Source organism: Mustela erminea, chromosome 2 (genome assembly GCF_009829155.1).
Source record: "Mustela erminea isolate mMusErm1 chromosome 2, mMusErm1.Pri, whole genome shotgun sequence".
In the NCBI taxonomy this organism is placed as follows: Eukaryota; Metazoa; Chordata; class Mammalia; order Carnivora; family Mustelidae; genus Mustela; species Mustela erminea.
The window spans coordinates 85,182,387-85,188,553 of NC_045615.1; the positions used below are offsets into that span (position 1 = coordinate 85,182,387).

General features: G+C 35.0%; 1 non-coding gene across 1 annotated transcript; it reads left to right on the forward strand.

Annotated features, from left to right (window-relative positions):
* The first annotated feature begins 5,835 nt into the window (after positions 1-5,835).
* LOC116585433 lies at positions 5,836-5,947 on the forward strand. The gene has a single exon (XR_004283623.1). It is a non-coding gene; the product is annotated as a U6 spliceosomal RNA (small nuclear RNA).
* Positions 5,948-6,167: the final 220 nt, after the last annotated feature.

Sequence of the window (6,167 nt, forward strand, 5' to 3'; positions counted from 1 at the left end):
TTGTAATTTCAGTGATGATACAAGCCTATAAACAAATTTAGAGTTCTTCTGTCAAGAGTTTGAAACCATTGTGAGAATTTAAGGAGATGATTAGGAAAGGACACAAAAGATTCAATAAAAGGATTAGAAGACAAAGTCCAGTTAAACAATGTTAAGCAAGAACAGACAGAAGTAACTTCAGATAACTTGGAAATGCATTGCTGGGGAATCAGAAGTGTTGTTCAGACAATACAAAAAGAGGCTGCCATTAAAGCTCTGGCAGTTATTTTCCTCACTTTCACAAGGATTTGCTTGGATTCTTTTTTTGTACTAACATTATAATATCACATTAAAAACATTAGTCACACTTTATGGAGGCATTTATGGATAAAATATAGAGAAATTATTCTAATTTATGTAGACATTTATAGCTAAAAACAACAAAAAAAGGCACTCATTTACTAAAGAAGCACAATGCAGAGCTGCATAACTTAAATTTGCATTATAATTTTCAATAAACACGAATTTTGCATAGGAATAACTTTGAATCAGTAGCAATTATATTTTATTTTTGCATATTTGTATGAAAAATAGCACAATAAACTTAGATCTTAAAATTGCCACGAATAACAACTCAAGTTTGTGTGCTATACCAGAGTAGTAATAATCGTATCAGTGACAACAAAAAAACAAAAATTTGAGAACTAGCAATAAACTTACTACAATGAGCTTGCTACATTTAAGAGATATACTTTTGAGATTCAGGGAGTTCCATTGTAGTCAAAGTGCTAAGTATTTGTAAAAATGATACCATTATCCTTCCTACCTCACAAAAATCCACATATTTGCATATATTATTATTAATAAAATGTACAAGCATAAGCGGGAAGAAACTTTGTCTTAGATTTTGTCTTGCTATAGCCTTTCTCTTATTTTTTTTTCTTATAACAGTAAGAATTTTTTTGCTTATTGTTTATCTGCAGTTTAGGACCATGTGTATATCCGACGGACATTAAGAATACTTAGAATTCTTTGGAAGATGTTAATATTTACTATATTTTGCTTAAGATTTAAAAAGATTATACAATCTCCTGAGTCCTATCTAGAGAGCTCAGATCAAGAATTTTTATAATTACAGATTTTCCTTTGTGGATTAAAATTCTCCCTCAGAAGCTCATTTCTCCTTTCTTAATCAGCTTTTAAATATCTCTTCTAGAACAGTATTTTTTACAGTTACATTTTTGATGTGTTTATCAAAGTGAGATTTGGAATTGTATATACAATCTTGACGTTTTAGCTCCTATCATGTCATAGAATCCTCTAAGATAGAACTGTATTTTGAAGATGTCATGAGTGAAAATCTTCCACATAGGCAACGTGAACAAGTGTGAGAGTTAAAGACTCTTGGAGGTCCCAATTAGAGGGTGGTCTCCATAATTTGTGATATTTACCTCCAGAACCTTAACCTGGTTCTCACAGCAAATAAAAGAGAAAAATTCCTTTATGTTTCTGGTAAGGGAAGAAAAAGGGAATAATTCTGAAATATAGCAGAGCATTCTGTTTTTCTTAATAAAACCTGCCCTCAGGAGAAACTAGTTCATCAGAGTCTAACATTCTGGGGTATTACCAGAGCCTAATTCTCCTGGGGAAAAGAAGTACCCCAATCCTGCTCTAGCCATCTGCTCCCACTTAAGAGAAAAAAAAAAAAAAAACTTGAGAAAAACTTGTGAAGTTCATATTCTAGAGACATAGGATCATTGAGACACTGAAACCAGTCATAGACCTATAGATGCTTCTCCCCCCTCCACACCCCACACCACATTAAAAAAGGGCCTATTTCATCTAGTTTACCATATCCAGCTATCAAGAAAAAATTACAAGACCTGTTGAAAGGCAAAAATATCTTTTGAAAAAACAAAGCTGATGTCAGAATCAGATATGACAGGAGTGTTAGAATTATCAGACTGGGAATTTAAAATAATTATGATTAATATGCTAAAACTCTAATGGATAAAGTAAAGAACCAGTGAACAATGTAAGAAAAGAGATGGAAGGGCGCCTGGATGGCTCAGTGGTTTAAGCCTCTGCCTTCGACTGAGGTCATGATCTCAGGGTCCTGGGATCAAACCCCACATCAGGCTCTCTGCTCAGCAGGAAGCCTGCTTCCCCCTCTCTCTGCCTGTCTCTCTGCCTACCTGTGATCTCTCTGTCAAATAAATAAATAAAGTCTTAAAAGAGAGAGAGAGTGGGGCGCCTGGGTGGCTCAGTGGGTTAAGCCGCTGCCTTCGGCTCAGGTCATGATCTCAGGGTCCTGGGATCGAGTCCCGCATCGGGCTCTCTGCTCAGCAGGGAGCCTGCTTCCTCCTCTCTCTCTCTGCCTGCCTCGCTGCCTACTTGTGATCTCTCTCTGTCAAATAAATAAATAAAATCTTTAAAAAAAAAAAAAAAAAAAAGAGAGAGAGAGAGAGAGAGAGAGAGAGAGAGAGATGGAAATCTAAAAATGAATGAAAGATACACTAGAGATCGGAAACAGTATAGAAGAATTGAAGGTCTTTGATAAACTTCCTAGAGCACTGACCATGGCTGAGGAAAATACATCTGAGCTAGAGGATATGTCAGTAGAAACCTCCAAAACTGAAAACAAAGAGAATAAAGACTTAGGCAAAAAACAGAACTGAATATCCAAGGACTGTTGTAAAACATGGAAAATGGGCTTTGCCTATGTATTGACTTAAGGATATTGAGGTGGGGAGATTATCCTGAGTTATCTGCGAGGGCCCAATAAAGGGAAGGCAGAAGAGTGAAAGTAAGAGGAGATGTGAGGATGGAAACAGAGGTCTTGTGTGTGTGTGTGTGTGTGTGTGTGTGTGTCTGTGTGTGTGTGAAAGAGAGAGCTTGGAAGATGTTACACAATTGGCTTTGAAAGATAGAAGGAGGAAGGAGCCACTAATCTGTTAACCAAAAGATGTAAATAGTTTCTAGAAGCCAAACAAGGCAGAGAAATTGATTTTTCCTTCAAAGTCTCCAGAAGGTACCACTTGTGCCAACACCTTGATATTAGCCCAGTGAGAATGATTCTGTATTCCAGATTGTTGGAGAAAATATTTGTGTTGTTTAGACTACAAAGTGTGTGACAATTTGTTACAACAACAATAGGATTCTAACATACTCCTTCAGTGTGACCAGGGGCAGCGTGGCAGGGGGTGGGGATAGGGTAGATATATGTATATATGCACATCTATTGCAATTACAAGATGTTGTGAAAACAAAATAAAATAAACTATGAATAATACTTTTGGCAGCATGGAGTAGTACGAAACTAATTGCCTGCAAGATTAAGAAAAAAGCCCAAAGAAGTAATGACATTGGAATTTATTCTTAAAGAGCATTTAATAAATATGTGGTAAAGCATTCTGGACAAATGAGCTAGCTTAATTAAAGTATGGGCTCATAAAAGCATCCAGAAGACATGAAAAAAAGTAAATGTTACCATAAACATTTTTTTAAAAGTGTGTGTGTATATGCACTTGTGTGATAGGAAGCAAAAGGGTGGGAGTGGTTGAACTGAAACCAGACAGTTGGATTTCTAAGGACTTTGGGTTACGTGTAAGGAGATTGAAAATTATTGCTCAGGCAATAAGGAAAAGAATCAGATTTCTTAATTTACTATTTATTTTTAACAAACTACACTCCATCCACAGTTTGAAATGACCATAATTAAAATTAATATTCCATTGTCCTACTCTTTCCAGTCTTGCGTCTTGCTTCTTGAGGTTACTTATTTCTGCCCTTTTGTTTTTCTTCCAATATTTACCTTAATCATTTGAAATAACATATTTATGCTGATGACTTATATTTTTCATTATCAACTATCATATCTGCAGAAAAAGGAATTTGAAGATGAAGCTCTCTTTCACATACCCCTCCTCCTGCAGTCCTTTAACTGTATTTGTTATAATTAACTTATAGTTTCTTAAAATTAATAGTCACTTGGTATATACATTGTATGTCTCCCTTTATAACTGAACCACTGCACTCCAATTACATGTCCTTTCTTTTTTGAAATCTGCTGCTTCTCTGCTTCTTCTTATCTTCTTCTTCTTCGTCTTCTTCTTCTTCTCTTCTTTGTCTCCATTGGCTCTCTACCCACCATTCATCTCAATTGAACAAAAAAACCATAAAACTTCTCTTGTAAAGGCAGCACATCAGTTTCTCTCTCTCTTTTTTTTCTCCTGAGAAACATCTTACCTAAGGCCTCTAACCTTCTGCGCCAATCTGAACTGGCTGAGCTTTTCATTGTAATACCTTTGTGACTTTATATTTTATCATATAAACTAGGACATCTTTGAGAGTGATAATGTTTTATTGAAGTTACATCAGAACAAGTGTAAACCCAAACTGCCTGGAACTAGCTAAATTTTCTCTGTATCTTGCTTTTTTATTCTCCTGTTTCCTGTGCCACATCTCTTCCTTTTTCTGGTATTTTCATTTGTTTTTATTTGGCTGTACTCCAGGGTCATTTGAGAATCGTGCATGAAAAAGTACTCCACACTTCATATTGTGGCTTGCCTTCATATAAAATGTTAGAGATAGAAAGTCATTTTCTATCAGAATTCTGAAGACATTTCTTTATGGGTCCTACATTTTAGATGCGGAGATGACTGAGCCATGAAGATACTCTAGTCTTTGGAGTAATCTATTTCTCTCTTTCAGGAAGATTTATGTATCTTTTGCCTCTGATATTGTCAAATATTATTGCATGTAAATGACATTTCTTCTTTCAGGAGGCTTTAATGTTTTTTTTCTACTTATACATGGTACTCATGTATATCATTATGGTAAGGTTTAATATGGATTATTTTTCTAAATTAATTATTTGAGGTGGGATCTTATAGTAACAGATACTGTATCACTTACTGTACCCTTCATATAATTCTGTTTTTTTTCAGCCATGTAAATTACCATATCCTGTTAGATTTTGATGTACCAATATTTTGATTTGTTACTGCATATAAACATTTTGTTCTCAATGTTGTGCTATTATCACTTCTTCAAAGAGGTGGTTATACCTTTTTTAAACTCACTTGATGTCATTATTACTCTTTGAGTGAGTAATAGAGCTTAATAAGTGTGTTCAAGTCATCATTTAAAAAAATTTTTGAAAGATTTCATTTATTCATTTGAGAGAGATAGAAAGGAAAAGAGAGCACAAGCAGAGGGAGAGGCAGAGTGAGTGGGAGAAGCAGACACATCACTGAGCCAGAAACTGGACATAGAACTTGATCCCAGGACCTGGAGATCATGACCTAAGCCTAAGGAAGACACTTAACCATCTGAGCCACCACGGTGCCCCTCAAGCCACCATTTCAAACAAAAGCTATTATTATTATTACTATTATCATTATTATTTTAAGAAATTATATTTGGGACACCATGAAGACATATAAATTAAGGAAAGCTTAGAACCAGGAAAATTATTTTACTTGCATAGGATGAAAGTGATGAGAACCTGTGATGGCAATAGCGGTGAAGAATTGATTTAGAAATTGTTCCACTGTAGTTGACAGGAAAGAGTTGAAGCTGATCTTAACCCTGCAGTAGAATGAAGGATGTAAGTCCTTGATAAGAAACTGATAATGGTTTTTTGAAGTTTCTCCTTTATCTCTCTTTTACCTTTCCTTACTAATTAAGAAGATAATTCTACAGTACCCAAGCATAATTGCATTTATATAGTCTGTGAAAATATAGGACAATTAGAGCAACTGTCAATTCATTTGCTAATAAGATCCTTATAATATGAAGGATTCTAGAAAAATTTATGCATACCTGAGTCTCAATTCTTCTTTGTTTTCTTAAGTTAAAAAACTTCTTGTGCTCAACATATACTAAAATTGGAACAATGTGGAGAAGATTAGCCTTGCCGCCATATAAGGCTGATGCACAAATTCCCAAAGCATTCCATATTTTTGATCTAAGACCAAAGAAACACACAAATGCTGTGAAGAACAGTTCCAGGTCAAGAAAGAGGAAAACAAGGCTCTATCTGAGGAGGAAGAAACCAAGAAATAAAACTCCTTCTCTTTGGTCTGTACATAGTGACCTCAGCAATAACACAGATTAGTTATTCAATAAAACAGACCTTTTCTGCCAAAATAAAATTCTTAAGGATTAACTATTTAAGAGTGTGA